Source organism: Danio rerio, chromosome 9 (assembly GCF_049306965.1).
Source record: "Danio rerio strain Tuebingen ecotype United States chromosome 9, GRCz12tu, whole genome shotgun sequence".
In the NCBI taxonomy this organism is placed as follows: domain Eukaryota; kingdom Metazoa; phylum Chordata; class Actinopteri; order Cypriniformes; family Danionidae; genus Danio; species Danio rerio.
Window position 1 is genome coordinate 27156859 of NC_133184.1, and position 17071 is coordinate 27173929.

A 17071-nucleotide genomic window follows, 5' to 3' on the forward strand; every position below is an offset into this window, starting at 1 on the left:
TTTTAAGTTATTTTTTAGGCTTGATTTACAATATGATGCCGCTTTAAGAAATAAAATCTATATCAAAATAAATTATGCTGGTTTATTTATTTGTAATAAGAACGAAATAAACCGAAGAAACAGAAGTCAGTGAGTTGTTTTTCTATTGATAAAGTGGTACAAAAAAATCTTGTACATTATTCTGATTCATCTAATGGAATGGAGAGATGTTGTAATCATTTATGTTATGCAGAAACAAAGAAAGAAACAAAAGAACAAATTACCTTTCATTTGCAATCGTTATATTTTCAACATTCTAGGCATTTGTGTAACTAAATGTGTGGTTTTTCACAATATCTAAATTACAGCATTCATGTAACAAACGAGAAAGCAGGTATAATCAAGCTTTTACTGCCATCTCGTGGCTACATTTTTTACCTTTCATTTTAAAAAGTTTTAAAAAGAGTTTATTCTGTCATCAAAAACACGACAACTTAGACATTTTTCTTATTTATTTATTTATTTATTATTATTATTATTAATAATAATAATATTATTATTATTATATCACATACTGTACTTACAATAAATGATAACTTGCTGCATCTTTACATTTTCATTAAAAATATATAGTATAAACTATAGTAGTATAATAAACTAGTGGCCTGAGGCTAAGAGGCCATTTGGTTCCATAATGTATGTATGTATGTACGTATAGATCTATGTATGTAGGTATGTGTGTACAGTTAAAGTCAGAATTATTAGCCCCCCTGAATTATTATCCCCCTGTTTATTTTTTCCCTAGTGTATGTTTAACAGAGAGATTTTTTCCAGCAAATTTCTAAACATAATAGTTTTAATAACTAATTTCCAAAAACTGATTTATTTTATTTGCCATAATGACATTAAATAATATTTGACTAGATATTTTTCAAGACACTTCTTTACAGCTTAAAGTAACATTTAAAGGCTTAACTAGGTTTATTAGGTTAACTAAGCAGGTTAGGGTAATTAGGCCAGTTGTTGCATAATGATTGTTTGTTCTGTAGTCTAACACAATAAATTTAGCTTAAAGGGGCTATTAATTTTGTCCTTAAATGTTTTTTTTTTTTTTTTATTAAAAACTGCTTTTATTCCAGCCAAAATAAAACAAATAAGACTTTCTCCAAAAGAAAAAACATGATCAGACATACTGTGAAAATGTCCTTGCTGAGTTAAACATAATTTGGTAAATATATAAAAAAGAAAAAAAATTAAAGGGGAGCTAATAATACTGACTTAATGTATGTATGTATATTTATGTATGTATGTACGTATGTATGTATGTATGTATGTATGTATGTATGTATGTATGTATGTATGTATGTATGCATGCATGCATGTATGTATATACGTAGGCTATGTATTTATTTGTTTGGTTGTTTAGTTGATTAAAATGTTATTTCATTATTATTTCTGCCTCATTGTCATTTTTGTAATATAGTATTAAACCCATATTTCATGGCTTTATGGCTCAATTTTTATTGACATTGAATTGAACACATCATTTTTTTATTTATTTTTTTATTTATTTATTTGTTTTCCAATAAAAAACATTTTATTAAACCCACATCGTAGATATTTATTTTCTGGGAAAAATATTAATCTGAACACTAGAGGGCGGCATGTCGACATTTTTACTGGGTATTTTGTGCACGTTGACACGTGGTTTTCAAAGCAAACAGAACACTCAAAATGTTGACTTATCGCCCACTGACAGGTTGAGTGTACAATAACATGTTTTGATAATCAGAACCACTTAAATGCACATCAGTAATTTTACTCTATCCCTGCGTAATTGAATGTTTTTCTGAACTTTTTCACCCCCTCGTAGACAGAAAATGGTGTTATCAAGTCGATGGTCAAATACTTGTTTCTTCCTGTCGTTGGCCCAGTTCGAGCATTTCACGGTATGTTAACAGCTGCAGGGTGTTGCAGAGGCCAATTTGGTTCCGTTAGTGAAAATGAAGTAAGTTCTTGGACATGTTTTTCATGGTTTCTGTGTTTGAGTGTGTACGATTTAATAATCCACATGGGTCAGTCAAAAGTTATCAAATTCGCACGGTGCACAATGTCTCTTTATATAAATGTTTAGTCAAACATGTTTTAAAATCTTAAAAGGCTGCTTCAAGGATCACTTATGTCACCTAGCCTACTTAGCTGTACTTTTTACATAAGTGTTGTCTGTCTCTAACTAGACCTTGTAAATGAAGGGTCATGTGTCATAAAACATTTATAGTAAGCTTAAAAGCATGAAACATGATTTTTTTTTCTTTTCAACCCAGACCATAACATAATCATTAAAGGGCCTTTAAAACAATCTTTTATATAATATATATATTTATATTTTATATTATTTTTTGATTTTGTAAATAAAAAGAGTAATATGTATGGAATAAATATTCAGGTTTTTGTTAAAACATTTCTCAGGTAGCAAAGAATTCTGGCCAAGATATGGCATAAAGCTGGCACAGCAGGTATTCGCCCAGCATTAGCATACAGCATGTGGGCCAAACATGGAACGGGTTTCACAGAGGTGGCGCACACAAGACTTGGTCCTAATATAAAATGTAATATGTGGGCCATGTAAGTTTGGCCTATCTTGACCCACTTTTAAAGCAAATTTAAATTATGTTTGAGTAAAGAAAAAAATCCACCAATCGTGTTGCTTCGAGAAAAAGTGTGGCCATAAAGCAAAATGCTTCATTGGTTTATCAAACTCATTGCAGTCATGACGCACCAACATATCTGGCCCAGTTATGGGTTATTAACTTGGCTGAATCCAGCCAGAATTGGTCCAATCATGTACCATAATTCACTGCGGCATGTGGGCCAGGCAAAAGCAGATTATGTGGGCCAGATCTGGGCCAGAGAAATTTTGCTATGTGGGTTAGTTTTATTTTATGGCTACTTTCTGGCACCAGATATTAAATATTTCTCCACAATTAAATTTATAACAAAACTGCCCATATATTATTATGTCACCACAAGGGCAATTATGCAACAATTCAAAAAAATAAGGCGAATATAAATAAGCATTAAAAAGGTTTCCATTTATGTCTGGATGACTTGCACTTGTGAACTTGTTTCAGTGTTAGCCAGTGGCCGTAATGTGATCTGGTAATACTTCAGGTTTAAACAATCTCTAATTGCCGGCTAATAGTCCTGATCCCATTTTACTCTTAGAAAAGCACAGGTGTGCTTTAGTAGAGATGGCTTCAGGGCTCAGCAGGTCACTAAATTACCATTCTGAGTGGCTTTTAATGGAAGCAGATGTTAGAGGTAAAGAGTGGCAGCAATTTCAGTAGGAAACCATGCACTTGACAAAATCCCCTCAGATACTGTACAGCAGATACTGGCCTTTAGTTAAACCCTGAACCAGTCAAGCATTTCGAAACATGAGGAGTGCATGCTTGGAGGTTTACTAGAAATCTAAATAAATGGCTTTTTGCACTATATATGAAAACTAGAGTATAATGAAATTAAATACTATTGTTATTAATAACCAATAATTATTCTAAGAGTCTACAAAATAACCAAAACAGTGTGCAAAGAGGAACAATATCAATAAATCCATGTTTTGAAAGTCAATACAAATAGATGATTATTTTTTAAGTTATCAATTTTAAAACTTAAATTAATATATTAATTAATATATTTGATCACTCAAAACTTATGAAAAATTGATTGATAAAAGACAATACTTCAAAGATTGTGAGTGTTGTGCAGTGGATATTCTAATTGTGGACCTAATTTACATTATTTTATACACTGCGATTGATGTCAATAAAATGAGAACACAGGCTCATTTGAAATACATGCTTTAGCCTACATTTTTGTGAAACCACAAAAACCCATGCTTTCTATGTCAAATGAATGCTGTACATATAACACCAGCAACTTTTGTTCCTTTTCACACTTATGATGCTTACTGGGAATTATTGTAGATGAAATAAGTATTATTTTCGTACAATTCTTTGCAAAACACCAAAAAAAAAAAAAAAAAAACACCACAAAACTGAACAGTGTTGATGATTTGTAGTTGAATAGGTTTGCCTCACCTTTGTATCTCCATATGGACAACTTTTCTGATGTGGTAATTTTGCTTGATAGCTCACTTTGTATGATGTACAATGTAGGGTTGAGTCTGGTAATGCATGCCAAGGGTTACCAACTTTAGCCAACAGGCCCTACTTTGGGCACTTCTGGGTTAAGGTAAGGGTTTAGGTCAGTGGTTCACTGGCGATCAGTACAAAAAAGCCCTGACTTTTCATCTCATGTACAGAAGGATTTATTTGCATCTAAAACATGCAACAAAGTGTACCCTACTGTAAGTAGTGTATTTCAGATTTGCAAATATGTCGACGGTGCCCTCTAGTGGATTTTGAAATCTGAAACATGCCATGAATTGTACATGTAGCAACATTTTTTACCTTACTGAAAATAGTAGGACGATGCACAAATTTCCAATGAGGCTGGGTTGAAAAATCAGCTGCTGATGTAGTTTTTTTGAACTGATACACAAAGTCTTCTCCCATCACCTCTTGGAATTTTGCTTTTGTGCTAATTTGCCTCTTTTATTACGTCTGGACAGACAGATAACAGCTAATTATTGGAATCACTTTCGAAACTGTTTGTATATGCATAGTAGTGTGTATTGTGCAATGATGTGGATGCTATAGTTGTATTATTTTCAGGGCAGGACTTAACCAATAAGGGAGGCAAGCAGCAGCAGCTTAGGACCCAGGGAAATTAGGGGGCCCCGCCAATGCCAAGAAGCCCATATTAATCATATAGCTCTTTTATACATATGTTGTAAAATCGGTCTATAAATGTAAAGGTTTTTAACATTATTACTTATTTTCAAAACTGGGGGCGTTCATGAATAGTGGACAGTTCCTTCCGGACTGCACATGCGTGGGGTGTGAGCGCTTCAGACACTCCAAGTCTGTCAGTAGTCAGTGTAGAGCTTAGGTAGAAGTAGGTAGAGTGCGTAATGGCACACGGATTCCCAAACAGCAGTAATTCAATTTATATGAAAAATGGTGACAAGATCAGTTATCATTATATTATTGATTTTGAACTAAATTTGTTTACATGTTGTATTATTAATTAATTAATTATTATTAATTATTATTAGTAATATTAATATTAATTATTATTATTAATTAATTTTAATTAATATTAAAATCTAATGCAATAAATGGCTAATTAACTATACATAATTTGTGAATTTATTGCATTTAATTTTACATTAAGAAGATGAAGGTTTATTTAAATATTAAAATACATAAAATATACTTTAAATATGTTTATTTAAATACTTTAAGTTTATTTACAAAAAAAAACTTATTTGCAGACAAAGAAAATATCTATAGAGAAGGTCAATGAAGCTAAACTGGCTGTGTATGTGTGTGAATGCAGGAGTGTTGGGTTGTGGCTGGAAGGACACCCGCTGTGTAAAAACATACGCTGGATAAGTTGGCAGTTCATTCCGCTGTGGCGACCCCTGAATTATAAAGGGACTAAGCCAAAAAGAAAATGAATGAATGAATAAATGAGAAAGACAATGTTTTGAGTTTCAATGCTGGGGCCCGGTACCTGGAATTGCTTAGGGACCCCAAATCACTAAGTCCGCCCCTGATTATTTTACGTTCTATATTTTTTGTTCTTGATTGCAGATTCTTTTCTTCCAATGACTCTTAAAAAGAAAACGCAGTAAATGAATACAATATCAACCATCAATGCAACTATTGGAGACAATTACTTTATAACAGCAAACAGAACAGTGCATATAGAAATGTTTTTTCTTAAGAACAATCAGAGAGCTATTTTTCCTCCTCCTCCTCCTCCTCCTCTTGTTACTGGTGAAGCTTTCAAAGCTTTTCAAATCTTGGCTTGGGCACATCTTCTAAGCCTGGCATTATTCATCTCAGTACCACTGTATAATGCCACGGTATCCCCCACCTCACTGGCACTCCACTGATAACACACACACAAGACCACTATGGACCTTGGCTTGTTGGTATTTTCTTTTTCTAGCTTCCACAGGCCGAAAAAAGCGTCTAATCCAGTTCTTACAGTTCCCAAGCCGCAAGCCAACAGCTTTACTCAAATATCCACTTTATAAATCACTCCGATGGTCTGCGTAATCACACCAAGAAATAAAAACGCTGTTGTAATATCCATTAATTATTTGTAAATAAATCTCATCTTTGATAAATAAAATGTACACATAATTATAGGGAACAAAAGAGTATAATAAATCAGACATTTATTATGAAATTAAAAACCAACTCCCAACACAATTGTGTCGTCTTTGAAATAACAAGCACACAATTATCATAAGTAGCTGTCAGAACTCAAATTAAAATTCCAGAATCCACATTGTTTGTAGGATTTAATCGAACGGCCCGCAACATTCAACATGCTTTGTTACTGTATCAATGAGAGCCTGGCTTGAATTCATGAGAGTCCGACTTTTAGGGCCAACTGTTGACACGATTCTACTTTCAAAAAAGAAAGGAGGTAAAAATAAGGTTGACACCGAACAATGCAATTGTTTACGCAAAACCTAAACAGTAGTTTGAAACCCTAAAATGAAGGACTGATGCCAAACCAAACTAACTAAACCTCATGAACTACTACAATAGAGCCAATCTCAAACACAAAGGCTGCTGGGATCTGTCATATAAACAGTCACCAGACATCCTGCGCTGTTTAAAAAAAAAGGTAAAAAGTGGTATACAACTGTGTTACTGATGAGAGATGATTAGATGTAATCGTAATGTAAATACCACAAATGAAGACAATTATTGCATGACTCGAGCAGATTTGCACCTGAAGATATGAACAAACTTTCAGAGGTCACATTATTATTGTTACGCTGTTTTTTTTCTGTTTGCATGTATTAAAACTAGCTTCATATTCTAATATATGATTAAAATTGAGTATATTACTGGTTCATTGTCATGCGTTTTAGTTAATATAATTAAAATTCAGTGGAAATTTATTTTGATCTTTATGCACATTTGTTTTAAAAAACATTTTTTAATAACATTATTATTATTATTATTATCATCATCATAATAATTTTTTGCATATTTTAAAGCACATTTAATATTACAGCAAAAGTCAGTCCAAGGCACTTGAAAAATGTGAAAAAATATTACATTTTAAAAGAAAAAATTATAAACTTTGAAATATTTTTCACATTTTTTGAGTGCCTTGGACTGACCTTTGCTGTTTATTCTGATGAATCCCTTACCCAAAGAGTACTGACACATTATTTAAGCTACCCCTGAGCACTTTCTGTTTGATTTTAGATTTAAAATGACTTTTTTTATTCAGTAAAATTTTACATAGCATGTTACTTTTATAATTTGCAGTATGATGTTAAAATAGTGTAAATTCTGCCATTATTAATCACCACAGCACTTGTTTCTTTTTCTTAAATAAATAAAAAAACAATACTTTAAAGCTGATTTAATGTTTTATTTGTTCCCCTTTATTTACTTTTAATTTGATATTATAAAGTGTAAATTAACATTTTATTCTTTCTAATATATACAAATATTTTGTGTACATCCTTTTTCTCTTTTTTTGTCTTGATTTTTATCAATTCTGCCACTTAATTACATCAATTCCTTTTTGACATCATGCATCTTTCACGTGTAACCACGAGGGAGTGGAGTGACAACGCAGTGAGGATCCCTATGCAGGTTTTCTTAAGAATCATGGTCAAACAAGCAAGGATCAAAAACAGGCGCAACTAAATGAGGAAATACGCAGCCATCATCAGGTAACAGGCAGATTGTCAGTACAGGCGGCAGACAGGGTAAATGATAAAACAAGGGTCGGAACATGTGTAAACTATACCAGGAAACACTTTGTAGTGTTACAGGGTGATAACCAAACAAGAATCAGTCAGAGTGAGCTGTATATATATGTGTGTGTAATCAATACATGAGCAGCTTCAGCTGTGTGAGTCTAATCATAGGTGTTTGTGTGTGTGTGGTGCATTACAGGACTTGTAGTCTATATGGAGACAAGATTGTAGTCCGTGTGAATGTTCACCAGCGATCTATGAGGGTTAGATCGTTGGTGATCATGACATCATGCATATTTTAAAACTTTGTATATTACTTTCATTTGTACTATCAAAGTTAAATTATACTGCTGTTCTGTTTATAATTTAACCAACCCAGGCTCATTCTGAAAACGTAGCCCTATTTACATATCTGGAGAGCATCAAATACATCCCAGGAGGTACTTTTTTGCTGTTTTTGTTTTCGCAAATCCATCAGAGACTGCTGTGTACGCTTTTTGAGATCTCAGGTATGCACGAGTGTTATTCTCATGTAAATCCACTAGAGGCCGCTGCGGACTGATTGACTTAGTGATTGACTGATCCCCCCTCCCCCCTCTCTAAATCCAACCAATAGTGTTTTCAAAACACAGATTGACCTGCCCACTCACTTCCCCAAACCAAACCGACAGTGTTTCAAAACAAAAATCTTGAAAAAGTAAAGTCCCCTGATTTGTACCATGTTTTTAGATTTTGCCACATTATCACCCTGTTATTTACTTTTTTGGCTTTTATTTTACCCCATTTTATTTTGCCAGACTCGAATCCCGTCCTGCCCGTCAACTCCTCTCTGCGCCTCAAGTCCGCCGATGTATGCGGCGAGCTACTGGACAAAGTGGTAACTCTGGGAAAGCCGTCCATATGGATGTAAGCGGTCAGCTGGTATGCACCCATACAGTACGTAATGCCACCCAGACGAAATGCACCCATATGTACTCCTGGCTACATAATTCATGATCTCCAGAAGTGTATATAGGGCTACGTTTTCAGAATAAGTATAAGTATAAAGTATAAGTATTTAGGTATAAATTCTGACACTTAGTAAATGTATTTTGTAAATGTAAATTAGTTTTTTTCTTTCTATACATCTTTATTACATTAAAACATGATCGTGAATTAGATTTCAAAATGGTTCAGATGAAAAAAAATCAGCTGACTTTCAATTGAACTATGAAGTAACTGCTCAAGTTAGGCAATGTACTAAAATATATAAACAGTTTACAGTGCTTTCTCTCAATAAAAGGAAAAGGCAGCCAATTATTATCCCATTCACTCTTGTGTATATTTGAGAGGGGGGGGGGGGTAATCCAATACAAATTTCATTCATTCTGCAAGGAAGTGTGTGTGTGCTAGTCTGGGTCTCAGTATCTGTATTTCTACAGAATAGCTGGGCAGAATTCATGACTTGCTTATCCACCTTTGGAAAGAAAATCTGGATTAGAATCACAGAGTGTTTTTTTTTCCTTTAGAAATGTCACAAAAGCCATTTGGAAGCCAAATAAATTGAGGTAGTTGGAGCCAGAATGCTATCTGGTCATTATGAAATATGATGACTAGTGATTTGTATTAGTTTCATTCAGTATGTCAAATGTTTCAGAGCTCTTAAGTGTCTTCATTCTCATTTATTTCAGATGGAGAGGAAAAGAAAGCATGACAAACCCCAGTGAGATCAAATAAATGAATAGGGTATAACGTATCATTCTAATAAACCTTTATTTAACACAGGTCTTTATCGACTAAATATTGAAAGCACATGGCTTTATTGCATATGTTTTGAGTAAATAAAAACACAATGTCAGTTTTAGTTATTCAGTTGCAGTTAAAAGAACAACAAAAATTTATATTTTGTATTTGTCATGTAATGTAGACAGTGAAATTTATCATTTATAAGCCGTAAATCAAGTCTGAGAGTGCTGAACATTTCACGATAAACTTTAAAAATATTTATGATAAATATTCTAATTGAACAGGATTGTGGGAGTGACGAATATGCTGAGGTCTGTACTAGAATCTGGAGACAGACAGTAGCACTTTACCTGAAGGAAATGTTTCATAAAGTTTTATAACTGATGACACAACATGAATATGAATGAGGTTTTAGGCATGCTTTTGACAACAGTCAATAAGTGTCATTCGCTCTGTTTAGGCATTTTAAATGCCAAGATAACGTTGTTTGAGATTTCTTTGTTACAACAATACAACATAAACAAATAAATAATACCTCATCACCTGTTTTTGTCTTTGGCATAACAAGTTGTCATAAATCTGTCATAAACATGATTGTTTTGAGGCTATTATAAGTGTCACAAATTTTGTAACAGCATTGTTAATATTATTTGATATCAAATACAGTGGTATACATTGAACTTGTTAAAATGTTATTAAATAACAATAAGGATGATATAAAATTACAAAATCAAACAAAAAGTGCTTAGGGGTAGCTTAATTAATGTGTCAGTTCACTTTGGGTAAGGAATTCATCAGAATAGACAGCAAAAGTAAGTCCAAGACATTTGAAAAATGTGAAAAATTCAATTAAAAAGCCTTTATTGACATTCCCATGACTAAACTGGGATCAGGGTAACAGAGATCAGGTATGTCTGGAGCTTCTTTTGAACACAATGGACTCATAACTTACATATCTAATCAATACTAAAATATATATATATTGAAATATATTGAAAACGAGGTCAACTCAATTATTATTTATTCAGCATTGATAGAGGGAGAAAAATTATAATGGAAAAAAAAAATAAGATAATGCGTGTTATACAACATATTTCTCAAACAATACAAAATTAATGCAAATAGAATGAAACCACAAAAAATGTATGTATAAACAAATAAATATGTGTAGTCTACAAATAAATGCACATGAGTATACATACATATGTTTTTAAATGCTGGTGCAAAATTATTTGACAGAATACTTACACTTTACTGACATTTAAAGGATAAATTCATTGTGTTCCCCTGAAAAAAAAAGATCAGAAAAATATTAAAGATATAATTTTAATGATCTCTTTGCATTTAAAATGACACAACTGAGACTGACAGTTGTTATAAGCAATAATAAAATCTCAATTATATTTATGATTGAGTCATGTAATAAGTAAAAAAGTGCCATGACAGTCTTATGAACACCCCCTTCAAGCAGTGTTACCAGACAGGTTTTGAAGAACAACAGTAAAGTGCTTGAAAATTTTTATCTCAGATTTTGCAGACACCAACATTTCTGAGAAATAAGCCTGTCAATTTTCCTAGATAAGGAATTATAACATCACTGTTTGATGATTCTCAGCATGAAAAACAAAACCTTTTTTAAATTCTAAATAGAGACAGCTTAAAAAGTGAAGTTAACTCATTTATTTCTCTGTTATAATCACGTTGCTCTTAACAATATAAAACTAATCTCTTATTTACATATAGCACTCTTTGTTATAATAAGAAAATAGAGGACTGCACTGAATAAACACTGCCATTTTAAGCACTAATTTGAAAAGGTTTTCAATAAGGTTAAATCTTTGTTACATTAAAAAAAAAACATATACTGTTACATGGTAGTGACACAATATTACACAAATAAATATGTACTGACAAAAACTCAAAACAACAAATATTTTTATGTTGCTTTATTTAAATAATTTAATCAGGTTTCAAATACATTTTTTAAAGCCTTACAATGTTTAACTTCATATTTTGAGTAAGTTTGATTGATGTAAGTTCAGATGACTATAATTAGATTTTTTTTACAGCGTATGACCAAACTTGTTACTTTTGTTATTGTGATAATGTTCATCAGTGTATATCAGATAGTATAATACATTGTAACACATTTTTAATTTAACATTTTGTTAACGTTAATATTTTGCTGAAAAAACAGCACGCTTACATTGAAACAAAATGATTCATTGGATTTACAATTTTTTTATGGTAAGTGGTTGCGAACAACTTATATGGACTAAATTTAAACAAACAAATTAAGTTGAACATATATCTGCACACACACACACTCAACGAACACACTCAGTCTTCAGCTTGACTAACCTGAACACCTCTAATTGGTTGATGAGTTAATAAACTCAACAGAAACTAGTGTGTTTGGTTATAATTCTTGGCTCTGCAAAAAAAAAAAAAAAGTAAAAGTCATCTGATGCAACATGTGCAGATCTACATGTAATGCCGAGAGCTATAATAAATTTACTTTAATCATGCAGGACCTCTCTTATCTTGATCTTGTAGGGTATTTTTGTTCGTTTTAGTGCCATTTCTGACACAAGCCTCATCAATTTCCGACCCTGGTCCAGACATAGTAATTTCTCTAATTTTCTATTAGGAGTCAATAAATGTTTATGGGAACTACCGAGGGCTGGTTTAACAATAATAGCGAACGACAGCAGACGCTGAGGTCATACTGACATTTCCCACCGTTTCTCTCAAGGTTTAAAACTAGTGGACCCAATTTAGATCCTAAAATATGGCTTCCACCCAGAGTGTCCGAAACACCTAATATCTTCCCCTGTCTTCTCTTGGGAAACACGGCGCAGGGCGTTTTATATGACCTCAGCAGTAAAACGACATGATGTCAGTCGCTTGAATTTAGGACACAATACACTTCACTGTTTAGATGATTCCTTTCCCATGATGATCATCCTTATTATAGGCAGCATTAATGGACTCAAGAGCAGGCTGATGTTCAATGAGATAAAGCAGACTGTGAACATCTACTGCGAAAAGACTCTAAACTCTAAACAAAAATGGCACTAAATTGCACTGGAAATGGTTTATTGGCTCGTAATCATAGGTGAAGCACTTGTAGAGCTGTACAACATTTATATTTCCTCACCATTTCCTCACACTCAAATGGTTCTAAAGTTTTATTAATTTCTTTCTTGTTTTGAACACTCATACACACACAAAAGATATTCTGAAGAATGTTGGGAAAAAATCAGCCTCTGACATTAATTATAGGGACAAAAAAAACTAAAAATCCTGTACCATAAAAGTCAGTAGGTGTTTTATTTCATGTTTCGGAAATGGGGCCGGCAGACCAATTTGTGCTTTTGAAAACACTATTGGTTGGGTTTAGGGAAGGAGGAGGGAGGGAGGGAGGATGAGTGGGTGGGTCTGTCGGTCGGTCGGTCGGTCAGTCAGCCAGTCAGTCATTCAGTCAGTCAGTCAGTCAGTCGACAGCTGCCTCTGGTAGATTCAATCGAGAAATTTGAGATCTGAAAAAGCATACACAGCGGCCTCTAGTGGATTTGCAAAAACAAAAAATACAAAAACTACAAAAAAGAGAAATGTATATAGCCAGCCTGATCTCACGAGGAAACTTAAGTATTTTATGTTTTGTCAGTTTTGTGGCTAATTCCCCTAACCCCAACTATTATTGGGTGATGAGCAAATGGCACTAAATTGTACGAATTAGAATATACAAATTTTTACAAATTAGCCACAAAATCAAAAAGTTACAAATTGCCATGAGATTGCGTTGATAGCGGCACATTTTTTAGAATGAGCCTGGGTTGTTGTTTTCTTCCAGCAGAAGAAATAAATAGATTTGAAACAAGTGAAGGATGAGTAAACGATGTTTTTTTTTTTTTTTTTTTTTTTTTTTTTGGGTGAACCAGCGAACTATACCTTTAAATGTGCTGAACAACAGCTTTGTCAAATAGTGTTTTGTAGAACTTTATAAGATTTTACTAATGTATAATGTAAGATTTTACTAATGTTTGATTTTATAATGGCAAAAGTTGTTTTGAATCACATCTATGCTTTTATAAGGTCAAAAAATCTAGTATATTTCTGTTATATGTGGTCCCGGCATATCTCTTTTTGGATGACTTTAGGGAAAACAGCTAAGAACCATGCTATCTCAAGGAAATATACAATTATTAATGCTTTTTTCAATTTCTAATCACAAAGACTTTGCTAAATAAAGTTTACAAAAATGTTGTTGTTGTGATGCTATACAATAGTTATTATTGGTTCCACAAAATACTTTTTAGTGGACATTTTTATTAGTACTAAATATATTAAAAATAAATAAATGAATGAATGAATGAATGAATGAATGAATGAATGAATGAATGAATGAATGAATGAATGAATGAATAGCCCTTTTCCACTACAAAGAACCTATTTATGGAATGGACAGATTATTTTGATGCTAAAGGTTCTTTGTGGAAACATCAACACCCAGGCCTGTAGGTTCAAAAGACCCACCACTCTCTGACAAAGGTCCAGAATTTGTCCCATACATGAGGTCATTTGTCTTATTTTCATTCCTATGCCATCCTAAATAGTATAAATAACCCACCAAAAAAAGGCTTTAAGACCATTTCATTTTGGTGTGACTTCAGTAATCAGTTTTGGCCAATGCAAACAATTATTTTTAAAGAGTCCAACATCCAGCAGTGCAAGAAAACATACAATCTGGTGTAAGTGAAGTCATCTTTCGCTACTGTATTGTTTTTAAAAAGAGAAAACTTTTGACAAGTAACTTTTATTCAAAATTCAATTATTCTTGAAACAAATAATTACCCATGTTAAGATTAATCTGAATACTATTGTTGTTATCCATGAATTTTCAAATGTACTTCATTACAAGAGAGACTATAAATATCATGAAGCTTTACATTATTGTTGTTATTATGTTTTATTATTATTATTATTCAAATGGCCAAATTCTGACAAATATGCTGGCCTGTTCGTTATTTGCCCAATAAATAACAATAGACTACAGTTTATCAGACAAAACATGTTCCCATTTTTTCTAATGGTATGTGATAGATTAATTATGCAATGAGTATTTTAGGTATTTTTAGCAAAAATTGTGTAGCAAAAAGTGTGGTTATAATGGCCATCTGACAAACTAAAAATAGTGCTTAAAATGTCACCAAAATGCAGTTTTTAAATCTCAAAAAAATAATACCAGACTTATTATTTTTAAGAAAAGACTAAGAAAGAGTTAAAGAACGCTTAAAGAACTGCACTCAATTTATCTTTATTTCTATAGAACTTTTACAATGTAGATTGTGTCAAAGCAGCAATAGAAAGATTAAAAAAAGATTTTAAAAAGTCATAATATTCCAGATTGTGGAACATTTTAGCATATCAGGCCTTACTCTGAGTTAAAACGCTGGTGAAGTTTTTGTCAGATTAAAACAGATTTAGTTTAGTAAGTTAAAATTGAAATGGAATACGTTTTACTAAAGAGCAGCTCCACCGACCTCAACCAAGCAAACCAGAGGAAACCAAAACTCAGCCACTTGACGGAAGTGGAGAACAAACCTTAGAGGAAGCCAGGCTGTATAGAGGACCAGTTTTGTTCTGGTCAAACGCATACCATACAGAGGTTCTTTACCATAGGCATACCATACATTCAACAAGCTCTTTATATGACAATAGCACTATAATCAAGCCGATAAACCATTAAAAAAACCAAACTGGGCATTTTTGATGGCGACTGTGCTATATACCACCTCAACCACTTCAAAGAACCACTGAAGAACTTGTGTGGCTGTGTATGTGTGCACATTCGTAATGCAATGTGGTTGATTGATTAAAAATGTCTTTTTATTCTCTGCTGGAATTGCTAACTATAGACTCATTAAACATCCCATGAGTGATTGTTAAACAGATTTCCTGATGCTCTATTTATAGCGGCAGTACCACATAAAGCCGTTTTTCCCACAAGTCCTCTCGTGCTGTGAGGGTCTCTGAACACCCCCTACACAGAGATCTCTGCGGAGGAAAGCTCAGACGCTTGCAGCTCTAATCATCGAGTGACCATTCCCAGCAGCCAGAGGAGCAGGTCAAGCACAGGGCAAATGGGCATGGGAAAAATGCAACAATTATATCATTTCCTGCTCTGCATTCGCTATGAAAAACTGGAGAGCGTTTACTGCTGGGTGGAGCCATTGAGTTGAGCCAGTAAGGCTGCTGTGAGTGTGAGGCTTGTGGAGCTTATAGTGAAACTGTCATTTTGGGCTCTTCCTTCAAACTGAGAGGAAATTCTTCCCATCACTAATATTTATTTGACTGAATTTTAGAAAGAAAAATAGAGAGAATTATATGTTTTTTTTCCAGTTTATTAATATCATGTATTTAATTAATTAATCTATATTTAATTTATTTTCTGGTTTGTCAGTTAAGGCTTAAATCATTCTCAAGATTTTTTTCATCAGCACTTCTTTTACTAACACTCTTATTCTTTTATCTAATCTATTCTCTGTTCTCGGTTTACTGTATGCATCTTTATACATATTTATAAACAAATAACTTTGATCTCCTAACTCCAACAATCTCTTTTCTATTTAAATTTTTTACTTAGAGTGACCTTCCAACGCTTAAACTTTCTCTCTCACTGATATATATAGTCTATGTGTGTGGGCTAGAGAAAGACAGAGAGAGTTTTTGAGGTTCAGACAATGTTTAATGTATCAATAAATTACACACTCACTACATTCACCAATTATATAACAACACCAAAAATTATATGATCAATTAGTCATGGCAGCATATAATTTTAGCTCATTGTAACTTGAGGTAAAGACTAAACTACGCTTATCATGTTCTAATCTATTTTTATAAGCTACACAAGCTGTTTTTAGTCAGTTTAACATAATATAAGCTTAATAGACTCATACAGTTAATTTAATTTAACTTAAAAATTTAAGGCACCCGGAATTTTTATTATTTAGAGAAGGAATCAATTTCAATTAGTTCAACTAAACTAAAAGTTAATTTTAAAACTTATTTTTTTTTAATTAAATAAAAAAATGACATTTCAAAGGCATTTAAATTATAAAACTAAACAAAATTATTGATACATTAATAAAGTAATAAATAACTGGTTGTAATTGTTCATTTGTATTTGCATTTTTATATTAATTAAAATTACACAAAGTACAGTATTCATATATGCATTTTCTCTGCATTGTAGTTGTAAAATTACAGTAAATAAATAAATATATAAATAAATATTATTATGGTGGCTCAGTGGTTTGCACTATTGCCTCACAGCAAGGTCTCTAGTTTGATCACTGGCTGGGTCAGTTGACTATTCTGTGTGAAGTGAATAGGTGATTCAAATAAAACTAAATTGTTCGTAGTGTATGTTTGTGTGTGAGAATGAGTATGTATGGGTGTTCCCCAATACTGGGTTGCATCTGAAAGGGCATC

The 17071-nt window shown here is 32.8% G+C and overlaps 1 long non-coding RNA gene across 1 annotated transcript; it reads left to right on the forward strand.

The window, feature by feature from the left end:
- Positions 1 to 1648: 1648 nt before the first annotated feature.
- LOC141376134 (uncharacterized) lies at positions 1649 to 10115 on the forward strand. Its single transcript, XR_012385402.1, has 4 exons — positions 1649 to 1738; positions 1853 to 1987; positions 8644 to 8782; positions 9517 to 10115. It is a non-coding gene; the product is annotated as an uncharacterized lncRNA (long non-coding RNA).
- The last annotated feature ends 6956 nt before the right edge of the window (positions 10116 to 17071 follow it).